This window comes from Notolepis coatsorum, assembly GCF_963971535.1.
Source record: "Notolepis coatsorum genome assembly, chromosome: 10".
Classification (NCBI taxonomy): Eukaryota; Metazoa; Chordata; class Actinopteri; order Aulopiformes; family Paralepididae; genus Notolepis; species Notolepis coatsorum.
The window spans coordinates 97440618-97456077 of NC_140174.1; positions in this window are offsets into that span (position 1 = coordinate 97440618).

Sequence of the window (15460 nt, forward strand, 5' to 3'; positions counted from 1 at the left end):
TAAACGTTTTTATTAAATTAATTATTTTATTTATAATATTTCTTTGTTTTGTCATTCCATTTGGGCTTTGGGGGGTGCTTAATGTCTGCTTTAGGTTAAATGTGTGAAAAATATACTACAATGGAATGCAAGAAGTCTTATTGCTAATGGACAGGAATTTAAAAAGTTTGTAGTAGATTTACAAGATAAACCCAATGTAATATGTATACAGGAATCATGGTTGAAATCGCAATGGGATTTTGTAATACAGGGTTATGTAGCTATTCGGAATGATAGGGAGAATGGGAATGGTGGTGGTGTGGTTCCATTTGTTAAAAATGGGACAATATTTAAAGTAATTAACTTGGGGAAAGAACATGAGTTATAATTATTTTTCTTTTATTTATTTTTTGGATCATTCCATTTGGGCTGTGGGGGTGCTTAGTGTCTGATTTAATCAGACACTAAGCACCCCCACAGCCCAAATAGAATGATGAACAAAATAATAATAATAATAATAATTTAATAAAAACGTAAATTTTTTTGGATTATATGTTTGACATATAATAGTATTAACACTTTGATCGCCGGGGGTTAAATTCATAATTTACCATCCCTCGCCAGCCCTATTTAACATGGAGAAGTTCCCCTTCTTTGCAGGGCTATAACTTTTTAAATTGTATTGCTAAATTGACATTACTATGGCCCATTCAACGTCCTATATCTATTGTTCAGGGTGTAGCAACGTTATACTTTTTCATTCACATATTCATACTAAAATACGGTCTAAAGTATAAGTATGTTTTTATTGTTTTCTGCAGCTTTCTCCAGAACTTGATTTATAGCCGTAAATGCATTATATTGATGATCAAATACAGTTTGGTAGGAATCTGTGCGAGATAAAAAATGTCAACTGGACGTGCTTCTAGGAGTTACTACGTATGATCTGATGTTGACCGGATGGGGGGGGGTCGTTTATAATTCCGTGGGCAACGTTATATCATTCATCTAGTGTGGGTGATATGATCATTAGAGCAGTTAGTATCGAAGACATTAAAAAATAACGCTGAAACTCACCGTAGCTTCCTCGCGCCGTTGGGAGATGCGCGTGGAACAGACATTTTTCTATTATGGGATGTCGAAATATCCGATCCATTTCCAGGTTGTATAATAGTATATACGTCCAAATCATGTTATTTATCGAGTTATTGGTAACGGATTGCTATCCATTGTGATCAGCTCGAGTCCTGGGACTATTAGCGAGTGATCGGACCGAATTGTAATGAGCACCAGCTTCCACTTCCTGTTTCTGCCCTGGGCGATCCGCCGATCGGCCACCAGATGGCGCTCACCAGTACATATAATGTCTCCGGGGGAGAAATATGATTTCGATCACAGATTTTTGAAATATTGATATCAAAGACGCTGTCCAGCGTCTTCGGCAGAATAAGCATGGCGGGGAAAGATGCTGAACAGCGTCTTCGGCGATTAAAGTGTTAATAATAGTAGTAATAATCATAATAACAACTACAATAATAATAATAACAATAATAATATTACTTTACTACATAACTTTGAAAAGGAAATAAATATATAATTTCCAAAAATGCACTCAATAAACTAGAGTCTGCCATACCTGTTATCATAACTTATTACATGGCGTTTTCACAGTCGCCGAAATGCTTGCTTGTGATTGGTTAATAGCGCGCGTCAGAGGTCCGTTATCACACAATAACGGACCTCTGCCAAGCAATAATGACCGCTGTGCGCAATCAAGCCCACTACAACACTGTATCAGTGCTGCTCAGCATATGCACAGCTGCACTCAGTCATCAGTGCAATCAGACCACAGACCTGCCGACTGCCGATAATAATAATCACTTTATTTGGGCTGACAGAGCCACAGAACAACTGCGTTTGCATTTAATCTCGACTTGTCGATGGTGTACAATGAATTAGGTATATTTGAGTAAGTTAGCCATGTAATAAGCGGGATAATGTATAGCCTATACTCGATCATTGTCGCAAAATAATTGACCTTCACTGACGTTTAAAACACCTCTGCGCTGCGCCTCGGTATTTTAAACTCTGTGTCGGTCAATTATTTTGCGACAATGACCTCGTAGCTATACATTATCCCTTACATAAACCATCGTTATATTCCTTTACAGATGTATAGGATAGCAGACCGACACAACAGTGGCAAAACCCGAAGACATGCAGCACCACGAATGAACCGAGACGACACCGGGACCCCCGGGACGCCCAGAAACACAGCGGAAGCCACAGCGAGCCTCCCACGCAAGGAATCCCCAAAACGCCAGCGAACCGAGGGAGCCCAACGATGAGAACCAACCAAAATCCATCAAAGCACACGCAAGAGACCAGCACCCAACTCCAGGAAAGGTCCGGGAAAGGCCCAGCCGAAGCCATACACAGGAAAAACTGGAGAGTAATTTTCCCAGAGTAATTATTACGGAGTTATTATTTTCCTCTCAAGTAGTCATATTTACTCCCTTTGGGGCATAATCATTGCCTGTGGCCAATAGAGTGAGAGTAAAGTTCCAGAAGAATTTCTATTGGAGTAATACAGCATGGTCACGCCTACTATGTCTATAATTCCTAAATCTGACGGCACCATCTTTCTAGGAGCCATAGTATTCAATATTGTCTGATTCAATATTAACATTCAGTATTCAATATTGTCTGATTCAATATTAACGTTCAGTATTCAAGTAGAACAGCTAGCTAGCCGTTGTGGACACTCACCTTTCCACAGCTAAACCAAGGCATCTTGTTTGAGAAATGCAGGTTTCAGTCTATATGTTGTTTAGTCTATCTGTTCAGTCCTGTTTCAAGATGCACAATGAGATCTTCTGAGAGAATTGTTGAATAGATACAAATGTTCTAGAATGTTCTATTTTGATATATTGTGCATCACAAATGTTCTAGAATGTTCTATTATGACATACTGTGACATCACAACGGAACATGTTTGAGTTTCATTTGAATAATATAAATAATATGTATGGTAAGGCTGTCCCCGAAGCCTGTTTTTGAGATTCAAACTTCGTCAGGGTTTTTCGAACGGACGTTCTTAAAAAATATTTATAATAAAAAAGAAAATTATACATTTTTTTTATATCCTCAAACTAAATCCTCAATTTGAATAAAGTGATTAATCTGATTAAACGGATGTTCGAACCTTCGTTTTTAATTAAAATAATTAAATGAAAAAAAAGATTTAAAGAATTTTTAATTTTAAATTTTTAAAATTTTCTCAAATAAAGTTCAACCTGAATTTTAACATTCAGTATTCAATATTGTCTGATTCAATATTAACATTCAGTATTCAAGTAGAACAGCTAGCTAGCCGTTGTGGACACTCACCTTTCCACAGCTAAACCAAGGCATCTTGTTTGAGAAATGCAGGTTTTATATGTTGTTTAGTCTATCTTGTTCAGTCCTGTTTCAAGATGCAATGAGATCTTCTGAGAGAATTGTTGAATAGATACAAATGGTCTAGAATGTTCTATTATGACATCATACTGTCACATCACAAATGTTCTAAAATGTTTATGATATCATACTGTGACATCACAACGGAACATGTTTGAGTTCCATTTGAATAATATAAATAATATGTATGGTAAGGCTGTCCCCGAAGCCTGTTTTTGGGATTCAAACTTCGTCAGGGTTTTTCCGAACTACTTTGTTTTTAATTTAAAAAATGCAATAATTTTTTTTCTTTTTTGTATATCCTCAAACTAAATCCTAAATTTGAATAAAGTGACTAATCTGATTAAACGGATGTTCGAACCTTCGTTTTTAATAAAAAAAAATGTAATTTAAAAAAGAAAATTAAATCATTTTTTATAATTATTATTATTTTTTTATATCCTCAAATAAAGTTCAACCTGAATTTTAACATTCAGTATTCAATATTGTCTGATTCAATATTAACATTCAGTATAGGTTGTTTGCATGTGACGTCATTCGCTCTCGTGGAAGGCGCGCAAACTTCAGATGGGGGGCAGGAAGTGATTTGCAGATAACAAAGATGCTTATAGTCTGAGACTCTGATTAAAATACCAAAGTTTTGCGTGGTTTACGGCTGTACCAACCGATCTAATCGGGAAAAAAACAAGGGCTACTTTTGAGTCCCGAAAGTGGTTATACATAAAGGAGAGACGTTTAAAAAAGTAGGGTGACCAAACGTCCTCTTTTGCCCGGACGCCTGTACGTTAATGCCAAGCAAGCAGTGCAAAAATGCTTCCGCATTCGTCACCGCACGCTAGTGCGGTAAAGCGCCCTTCTTTTCAGACAAATGCTACCGTGCGTGCACCGGCGGCGGCGTGCTCGCTCAGGTGCGTGCGTGCGCCGGCGTGCTCGCGCGAGGTGCCCGCGCATGCGCATGAGATCCCGCCTTGAGCGGAGCTCAATATATATAAGTCACCGCCCCTTATTCAGTATCTACCAATAGCTCAATTGGCAAGGACACATGGCTGTGGATCCTATGGCTTGTTTGCTGGCGAGTTCGAATCCCATCGAAAATATTTTTTAACGTGATTTTTTTTTAACGTGTATTATTTCGCCGGTTAAGGTTATTTCGCCGGTTAAGGTTAGGCATGGTTAAGGTTAAGGTTAAGGTTAGGCATTGTTTCGGAGTTGGTTAAGGTTAGAACGGTTAAGTTTAGGCGCTGTTAAGGAGCTGGTTAAGGTTAGAGTTTGTCAAAGAGAATGGCAATATAATTTCTATGGTTAAGGTTAGGCATGGTTTCGGAGTTGGTTAAGGTTAGAACGGTTAAGTTTAGGCGTTGTTAAGGAGCTGGTTAAGGTTAGAGTTTGTCAAAGAGAATGGCAATAGACAGCCTATTTCCGCGCGACCTGGGCGCTGGGCGGCGGAAAATGAAAGGCGCATTACTGCATGCCACTACGGTAAGTTTTTGCACTGCTTGCTTGGCATAAAGCTACACGCTGCCCGGACATGTCCTCTTTTCACGCCCTGTCCGGGGCGTCCGGGGGGAGGTTTATAAATTCATGGAAATGTCCGGGGTTTCATTGTTTTTCAGTTTCAGTTTCAGTTTCACGGCCCTTTGCGAACATATAAATTACTGAATTAAAGCGCTATTTGTTGCCGTTCGAATGCCAAAATCCTCGGTGCCTCGGTTTTCGAGTTACATGCCGATATGTCAGGCGTGCAACTTTTTACATGGCGCGCCAGATTATCACCCCGGACTCCCGCAGAAGCATGCAGCTGCAGAGCCAGCGGCGCTCTCAGGGCAGCGCTCTGACGGCTGCGCTGTGAGGGCCGCTCAGCAGCGCCACCCACCCAATGGCTGAATTGCCAATGGCTGAATTGGAGTATTGCACTGTGCGGGCACAGCTGCGAGATCCACGCGGGGCCAGAGGATGTACATACTGTATGAGTAAATTAACTATACTTTTGCTCACACAATATCTTGAATGAATGCGTTTATTTATTTCGAACATAAATTGAAAATAAATAATAATAAAAAACAAGTAATAAACAGATTAAAAAACAAACAAGCAGGAGTATAGGATGAAGTGTAAACGTATGTATTCCTACCCCCTTGATTGATTGATTGATTGATTGATTGATTGAAAACTTTATTAACAGATTGCAGAATGGGTACAATACAGTACGGCTCAATACACACAATTTTCAGTGCCACTCACGAGATTTCTCGGGTTTTTTTATAGGTGGTTGCGTGCCACTCACGAGATTTCTCGGAATTATTAATTTTTTTTTGTTTTTTGCGATCTGAAAAATGATTGCATCACCCGAGCCTACCCGAGTATAGCCGAGCTGCGCCGGTGATCACTGTGGAAAAAAGCGCCCCCTGTCGTCTCCCAGATGACATAAGTGATTTTGGAATGGACTCAATGAAAATGAATGGGGAAAAAATCCGGTACTCCACATTTTCCAGTTCACTGATCCAGCCGGGGTTACCACAGTTCATTCTGGAGCCTCAGATCCCCGCGGATCATGGAGATCTACAGTGTCGCGTTGGATCCATAGTATACACGTATCGATTTTTTCGAATGGTGATCAGGAATTGGAATATACCAGTTGGATACCATCTGATGTCAGATAAGGACTCTATGTTATCAGTGGTAGGATAATCGGAGTAAGTTTGATGAAGTTATAAGCTGTTTTGTGAAATGTCTTCTTTCGGTTTCACTGTAAAAGTCTGTGAGGAAATCAACGGAGCGATTATCAGTGCGCGGCCGTAATGTGCTTGCGTGCACGTATAATATTGATCATCTAGCGTTTATTTGAAAACGATTCATAAAAAGGCCGACGAATATCAACGTTGTGGAAATTGGAATATTCCACTAAAAGACGATTTTCATAGAATGCTCCAGAATGAGCTGTTTTTTATATCAAAATGGGGGCTTTTCTAACTGCTCTGAAACGGAAACGACGCGATAAAAAAACAATCTGCCTTCACAGCACTGACTGGAAAATAGTCTTTGATAATGCGATGGGCAGATTAGACACATAGCCATAATTTAAAACATAGATTAGGCGATATTAACGTTAACATTGGCGCCGATGGTGGCATTCAAGCGGTAAAACGGAAAACCAGGCGTGGCACTGAAAGAGTTAAGGGGATGCAGACCAGAGAAAGACTTTCGTCTTGTTTACATCAGGGTCCCCCATTTTCAATTCATCATAACATATGACATACATGACATACAGATAGACAGTATTCAGTATACCTTCACACTCTATTATCTTATGCAACTCATATTCACTCCACAAACTGAAATATACATACATTGTTGAATGAACAGCCTGTTTCTTGAAGTTAGACTCTCCTCTAAATTGTAACCCCCCTCTCTATAACAGAATTTTTGGATGTTACCCGGGAGTGAATTGTTTCGTGCTTTAAACATGATTTGTGCAGTCTTAAATTCAGCCAGGTCCAAGCGTTTCATGGCATGTGATTTAAAAAATAGTGTGTTTGTGTGTTCCAGATATCCTACCTTATTGATAATCAATGTATTTGTAAGGCCCGACAACACACATTAATGTCCCTTCAGGCCCATGTCCCTTCAGGCTATGGATTTGCGGTGTTTTCCAGCTTATACAAAAAAAAAATCTTTTGGAATATTGCAACTACTACACAAAAACGTGAGTACACAAGTTCAACTCATGTTCAGCCCTATGTTACTCATTAGCACTAAAAGTGATTTTTCTTTATTGTGTACGAAACTTCAGAATGTTATCTTTCAAAAGAGAGCATGTGCTATAAGCATAAAGTATAAAGATAAGCTTTGCAAAAAAAGTATGCAGTCCTCACGTTCAAGTAAAAAAAATTGCCACTTTTCTGGGCGCATGTTATGTGGTTAAATTTGGGATATTGCAACCACTGCAGAAAAATGTGAGTACACAAGTTCACGTTCAACTCAAGTTCAGACCTATATGCTACTCTATTTCATTAGCACTAAAAGTAATTTTCCTTTTTTGCATTAGTAACTTCAGAATGTTATCTTTCAAAAGAGACCAGGCTTATGCATGTGCTATAAGCATAATAAAGATAAGCTTTGCAAAAAAAGTATGCAGTCCTCAAGTTCAAGTAAAAAAAAAAGGCTGCTTTTCTGGGTGCATGTTTCCAAGCATATGTTAAAACAATAAAGGCATCTTTGAGTAAATTTTTAGTAGAGATTCAAGATTCAAGAGGTTTATTCATCACATACAGTACAGTACACAAGACAGTGAAATTAAGGTGGCCATGCCTGCTTCGATTGTGCAAAGTATCATTAAATATCTCGAGGCTAGGGCCAGCATGTCCTCTTTTTTGGAAATCAAAATATAGTCACCCTAAAAAAAGTCACAGAAAGACGGCGGCAGACGTGGATCCGAAATCTCCGGCTGAAGTCTGGAGGGGCAGAGTCAGACAACGCTCGTATATGCAGTGACCACTTTGTGAAAGGTAAGGCTACAGTAATTTAGCTACTTACATAGCTGGATAAAACTGACAAAAATACCGATCAGGAGGCAATATTGGTGGAAACATAGCTAACGTTACATCTGTGATATCACCTGTGTGTTTGTGTTTCACAGCTAGATAGCTAACGCTATCTTCCGGTGTGTCAGGATCTGAACTCTCTGGACAGTCCTCTGGCGCCCCCGGGCGGTCTGTTCGCGGTGCTACAGGCCGCCGCCCTTCGTATGGACTTTTGTGTACACATATGTGTCACCTCACAGCGCTTTGTGCCAGATCTCTACATTTTCATTTTTCAGATTATTCCAGATTGCTAAAGTACAGAATCTAAGCTTTCAAATGATGTGTCATATGTTGAAATCTGAGAATTTTTTTAACACGATGTGCTCAATTATAACTTGTAAACCTGGTTGTGTTCTAGAATACTTAAGGTGGTGAAAAGGCCTCTCAAAGGAAGGCCACTTTTCACACTTCAGACAGAGTGAGCTGGGGCGTCAACAAAAAACCCTCCAGCAACGCCCATCTCCTGCATAGCATTAACATAATTAAGTGCTGCCATGAGAGTTATCTCTCCTCAGGACCCGTGATCTTCATTCTCTTGTTTGTATTGAGCTGTACTGTATTGTACCCATTCTGCAATCTGTTAATAACGTTTTCAATGCATAGTAGTATAGACATTAGTCTATTAGTAGTAGTAATGTGATGATGGCGCGACCCCGGTCAGTCGCCTCTGGTTTAGCTCCGCAACGATTGTGCACACTTTTAGCTATTATGTTTGTTTTTTCTACTTTTTTTATTAAAACATCACTGGCGGGGACGTCATACCAGCCAGACACTTATGGACCTAAACTCCGGACTCAAAGAGGAGTTTGGAGACACTTTATGCCTAGAATGGCCACCGGAGATCAGGCGGGACAACGAGGACAACAAGGACAAAGGAACCGGCAGGAAGAGACACAGAGGGAAACGTGGAGGAATAAGGCTGAGGTTAAAAAGATCTGCTTACCGCCCAGCAATTCCATCCATCTTTCTGGCGAATGCACGTTCGTTGGAGGGGAGGATGGACGATCTGAGAGCGAGGGTCCATTTCCAAAGTGAGGTGAGAGACGCTAACATCATGTGTTTTACGGAAACATGGCTCAAACCAGCGACTCCGGACCACAGCGTCTCTCCCTCGGACTCCTTCACCGTCCTACGAGCGGATCGCACGGCAGCCTCCGGCAAGAGCGTCGGCGGGGGGGTCTGTCTCCTCACGAACAATGGTTGGGTTAATCCCAAAGAGGTGCATGTTCTCTCACGCTCATGCTCCCCAGACATGGAACATCTCTCAATTCTGTGCCGTCCGTTCCACCTCCCCCGAGAGTTTACTGCGGTCATCATGACCGCTGTATATATCCCTCCACAAGCGAACACCGTCAGGGCGCTGGCGGAGCTACACGATCATCTCAACAAACATCAAATTAAACATCCAGACGCAGCAATGATCGTAGCTGGTGATTTCAATCAGGCCAATTTGAAAAAAGTGATGCCGTCCTTTTTTCAACACATCGCCTGCTCCACAAGGGGAGGAAATTAACACACTCGACCACTGCTACACCCCGTTCAGAGCCGGCTACAAGGCTGTAGCGGCTCCACCATTGACGGGGGCCACAAGCTCATCCGACCACAACTCCATTATACCCTATCCCACATATAAACAAAGATCACGTGACGCCGTCGTGTCACGTGAGACAAAAAAATTGACCGACCAATCAGAGGCCACGCTTCAGGACGCGCTCGAGGATACGGACTGGAATATGTTTCAAGGAAGCGCCAGTGACGTCAGCGAGTTCGCGGACAGCGTTGTATGCTTCATAACAACACTCGCTGACAGTATTGTCCCCATGAAAAAGGTGCAGGTCTTCCCAAATCAGAAACCGTGGGTGGACAGTACTATCAGAGCAGCTCTGAACTCTCGCACCACCGCCTACAACCTGGGCAGAGTCAGGAAACATGGAGGAGTACAAGGCTACAGTCTATACTCTGCGCAAGGCTGTAAAACTTGCAAAACGGACATATGCTGATAAACTGGAGACACAAATGGCACAAAACGACACAAGAGGCTTATGGCGGGGACTGAGGACAATAACTGACTACAAAGTCAGCGCCCCCTCAATGGGGAGCGACGACGCCTCGCTCGCGGACAAACTCAACTCCTTCTACGCTCGGTTTGGTGTAGACAGTGGCGCCGCTAGCTCAACGGCTAGTGACGTCACTGGCGCGCCGGCTGTTGTGGAGGGGGGGGGCAACCGCAGGGGTGCGGGGACGCTCTCTCGTTGTCGGAACACAGTGTGAGAAGAGCATTTATGCAGGTGAACACCAGAAAAGCTGCTGGCCCAGATGGTATAACAGGACGCATACTTAAGTCCTGTGCCAACCAGCTAGCCCCTGTGTTCACCGCCATATTTAATCAATCCCTGGCAGAGTCAGTGGTCCCTGCCTGCTTCAAGATGTCTACCATCATCCCTGTACCAAAGAAACCCTCCCCAACATGTCTCAACGACTACAGACCGGTGGCACTCACCTCTGTGGCCATGAAATGTTTAGAGAGGCTGGTCAAGGATCACATTTGTGCCTCCCTCCCCAGTGATATGGACCCCATGCAATTTGCATACAGGCCAAACAGGTCCACTGACGATGCGGTCTCCCAGGTACTGCACAGCACCCTCTCTCACCTTGACCGACAGAAGGGGGGCTATGTGAGACTGTTGTTCATTGACTATAGCTCAGCGTTCAACACCATAGTCCCCACCAGACTGGTGGACAAGCTGATCGAGCTGGGTCTGAGCTCCGCCCTGAGCGCCTGGATACTGGACTTTCTGAGCGAAAGGCCCCAGGCGGTCAGGGTGGGGGGTCAGACCTCCAACACCATCACCCTGAGCATCGGGTCCCCCCAGGGCTGTGTTCTGAGCCCCCTGCTGTACTCACTATACACACACGACTGTGTGGCCAAGTTCAGCTCCAACTCCATAGTGAAGTTTGCAGACGACACAGTGGTGGTGGGGCTGATCTCGGACAACGATGAGAAGGCCTACCGGGAGGAGGTTGAGGTACTGGAACGCTGGTGCCAGGACAACAGCCTGCTCCTGGACATTGGTAAAACCAAGGAGCTGATCGTGGATTATAGGAGAGGACAGCAGGAGACACACACACCACTGAGGATAAACGGGGATACAGTGGACAGGGTGAGCAGCTTTAAGTACCTGGGGGTCCACATCTCAGAGGATCTGACATGGTCAACACACATAGACTCAGTCGTAAAAAAGGCGAAGCAGCGCCTCTACCACCTGAGACAGTTAAGGAAGTTCAGAGTATCTGGGAAGATACTCCAGTCCTTCTACTCAGGAGCTGTAGAGAGCATCTTGACTGGAAACATCACTGCCTGGTATGGAAACAGCACGGCACAGGACAAGAAGGCCCTACAGAGAGTGGTGCGCTCAGCCGAGCGTACCACGGGTATTGCACTACCACCCCTGCAGGTTCTATACAACAAGAGGTGCAAATCCAGAGCCTGCAGAATAATGAAAGACCCACACCACCCCAACAACAGCCTGTTCATGCTGCTAAGGTCAGGCAGACGCCTGCGAACCCCAGCTACTAGGACAGAGAGGCTTCGGCTCAGCTTCTTGCCCCAGGCCATCAGAGCCTTGAACACTGAACTCTCCACACTCAAGCACACATGAGCACACACACGATACACACACTGTACACGCTCACACACTAGCAGCCACTTTAACATGAGCACGCACACACTCATGCTGCACACGCCCACACTTATGGCCACTAAGGAAAGGTCACTTTAAAAATAGTATAGTATAACCTGAGATTGTATAAAATAGCAATGTACAGAAAGACCCAGTGCCTCATCCGTAGCTAACAGTGTATGTGTGACAGATCGTATTGGTCTGCGTTGTGTTGTTGTTAAATGCTTATGTCCCGAAGGGGAGTCAAACAGGGTCAGCTCCCGCGCCGCGGGCGACGACATAGGCCGCTGCACTAAGAAGTGAATCCACTCCTATGTACCGTACCTATGCGTCTATTAACCCTGTTAGGAGGAAGTGAGTTTAACTTACCAGCCCGTAATGCCACAGTCACTTGTCAACACCCCTGTTTCTGTGACTGTGAATATACTCACGGGCTTCCCCGTTACACTCACCTCCCTAAACTCACGCCCCTCAGGACATCTGGGTCACTGGGCACCACTGTGACGGATCGTATTGGTCTGCGTTGTGTTGTTAAATGCTTATGTCCCGAGGGGGAGTCGAACAGGGGAGCTCCCGCGCCGCGGGCGACGACATGTTGTTTTATTGGATTCCATTATATGTTGTTATTACTGTATTGCACATCGTTGCGGGCAAGACCACCCGCATTTCATTGTATACTTGTATGCCGTGACAAATAAAACTCTTGACTTGACTTGTAAAGTGGATAATAGTAAAAGATGGTATGAAGGTTAGTAGTTTCAGATATTAATTGAAGTTATATGCCGTATTTGCTATCGCGTTCCGCTCTGAGCCGTATGAGATATACTATCTCCTATGATACCTAATGTATCTCCCTACGAACAAGAAATACATGCACCCCACCTGTATGGGGCTCCGCCCCCATGGTGGCACCGCCCATATAGCAGTGACGCTAGTCACCACACACCCTTCCTCTATTTTCGTCCCAGCGTACTCGGATGCGTGCACCGTACGATAACTAGTAGGATGAAAAGATTAAAGAAGATTCGTAATATTGAGGGCTTACCGGAGGATTGTGTTTCCCTGGATTCTCCGGAGCTTGTTTCGACGACACAGACCTGTGCTGGTGGTTCCTCGGCTGACGGCGACGGACCGGGGGGCAGCGTACAAGGTTTGGCTAACGGGTCGGCTTGTACAAAGGTGAGGTCTGTGTCAGTAGGCATCGATGTCGGTGTTAGTCGTGCTGTGGAGTATGTTTCAGCACCGGGGCCGGGGCGGCTTGGCGATCGTTCCACTGTCGTGGGCGATGTCTTGGCGATCCTGGAACATGCTGTTAACACTAATGCTACTACTGTTTTTTCTGCTAACACTGATGTTGACGCTGGAATGTCTAGTAATCCCCGCCGCGGGTTTCCGCTCTTCTTTCCTCTTACCAGCTTCATTGATGAAGGTCAGTCGGTGGTGGATGTGGGGGGGTTTGCTGAGCTTTATTTACCTTTTTTACGGGTGAAGGGGCTGACAACGGGGTGCAGGCCGGGGGTACCTTGGCTAAGCAGCCAGGTAGCTTTTTTCCTGTGCCCAGGCGGGGGTGAACGGCGTTCCACCCGGCCGATGCTTGATAACATATCGGCTCGGAGGGTGGCAGTATGGACGGATGAGTGGTATACTGCTGCAGGATGGCATTTAGCGGCGGCCAGTGTTGTGGCTCAGCTGGCTACTTTCCTATCCAAGATGGCGTCGGGTTGTGGGTCCTTGGGTCAGACCGACATTGTAAACGTGATTCATGTTTGTGGTGTTATAGAGATCTTGACTCAGTCGCAAGCTATAACTGCGGGGAGGATTCGGATGCTATCAACTTTAGTTGTTAGGCATGTTTGGTTTGAGCAGTCTCCTCTTGGGGAAGAGGATAGGTTTTCTCTCCTCATGACTCCTTTTTTCCACAGATAGTCTTTTTGGGCGTTCTGTGGAGGCGCAGGCGGTTTTTGATCGGGGTCCTACACCGTCTCACGCTGTGCAGCCAGAGGTGGGGGCACGGTCTCGTCAACGACTGTGGCGAGATCCTCGACAGGCGGCCATTTTTCCCCCGCCAGTGGTGCCCTGGTTGGAGTGTCAACGGGGTATCGCGAGGCCGACAGCCTTGGCGGCCGAGGGATCGGCCATTTTGGGTGATTTCGGGTTTGGTATACCAACCCGTCGTCATTTTGCCGCGAGCAGCCCGCTCCCCGTTCGGTCCGTTTTCTGTTACCCTCAGAAGCGGGGCTCTGAGCGTTCTCCTTTGGCTGCGGGCCGCGAACCTTCTTTGAAGCGTATGCGGCCCCATTCTTCGCTTATCATGGGGGCAGGGGCTGATACCCAGTTGATGGCTGAACCTGGGTCTGTCCGTGAGAATGTTCCGTTGTCGCGTGGTTCCTACACCGCAGGTTGTGGGTGGGTGGAGCCTGGTGTTACAGCTGCCACTAGCTCCGGTGGTCAGCAGGGGGATTCGGTGCCTCTTCTGTTGAATGCTCAGCAGGGGTTACCCCGGCTTCGCCCTCGCCAGGCGGGGTGTCGCGCTGTTGCCTCCCGCTCCCGTCAAACCGGCAGTGGTCTGCAAAGAAGAGGCGAGCGTGATTTGAGTGGTAGCAATATCACTGCAGGGCTTCGGCGTGTGGGAGCCCATGGGGTCCTCATGCCTTGCGTGTCTAGCTGCAGAACGACTCCTCAGCATACGCTGGTGGGGTGTTCAGGGGGCGAGTGTGTGTCCACAAGTTTGGTGACAGCTCCTCCCGTATCAAACCGGCCCTTTCTGTCGGGGTCCTCCCTTGGGTGTTTTGCACGACGGGGGGGACCGGGCCAACTATCTACGGTTCCTTGCGGCCCAGCGTCAGTTGGCGGCGGGGGCACTGTGGGATTATATTTACATATGGCGACGGGAATGCCTTTTGAATCGGTGGTTGCAGAGAACGTTAGAGGCGGGGCTGGTTTTGCAGTTCGCACAGCCCCATCCTCCGTTCTCAGGTTTGGTACCGACCCTATTGTCAGGGTCGGACGCGGTGACAGCCCTGGCCGACGAGATCCAATCTCTGTTGGCAAAGCAGGCCGTCGTTGTGGTCCCGAGCGAGGATGCAATGTCAGGCGTCTACTCCCGTTATTTTCTGGTGCCCAAGAAAACAGGGGGGGTCAGACCTATACTGGATCTGTCCGCGTTCAATCGGTTGATTGTAGCGAGACCGTTCAGAATGTTGACCGTCAAACTCCTTCTGCTTGCTGTCAGGAGGGGGGACTGGTTCACCTCCATAGACCTGAAGGATGCGTATTTTCACATACCCATTTTCCCTCCTCACAGGAAGTTCCTACGGTTCCTGTTTCAGGGCGTAGCGTACGAGTACCACAGAATGCCGTTCGGGTATTCTCTGGCTCCCCGCACATTCACCAAGTGTGTGGCGACTGCACTGGAGCCTTTACGTCGTCGGGGGATACGAGTTCTATTCTATCTCGACGACATTCTACTCCTCAGTCGTTCGGAGGAGGTTGCCAGGTCTCATACCAGGCTGGTGGTGGAATTCCTCACCAGCCTGGGTTTTGCTGTGAATTGGAAGAAGAGTACACCTCTTCCCAGTCGACAGGTGGAGTACTTGGGCTTGACCTTGAGGTCGAGGCCCATGTTTGCGACCCTCTCGGAGCAGCGTCGGGGGGCTCTCCGTCACGCGCTCAGGGGTTTCCGTCTGGGAGGGACGGTTACGGCGCTGCAGGTGATGCGTCTGCTGGGCCTTATGTCGGCTGCTCACGTGGTGGTTCCTCTTG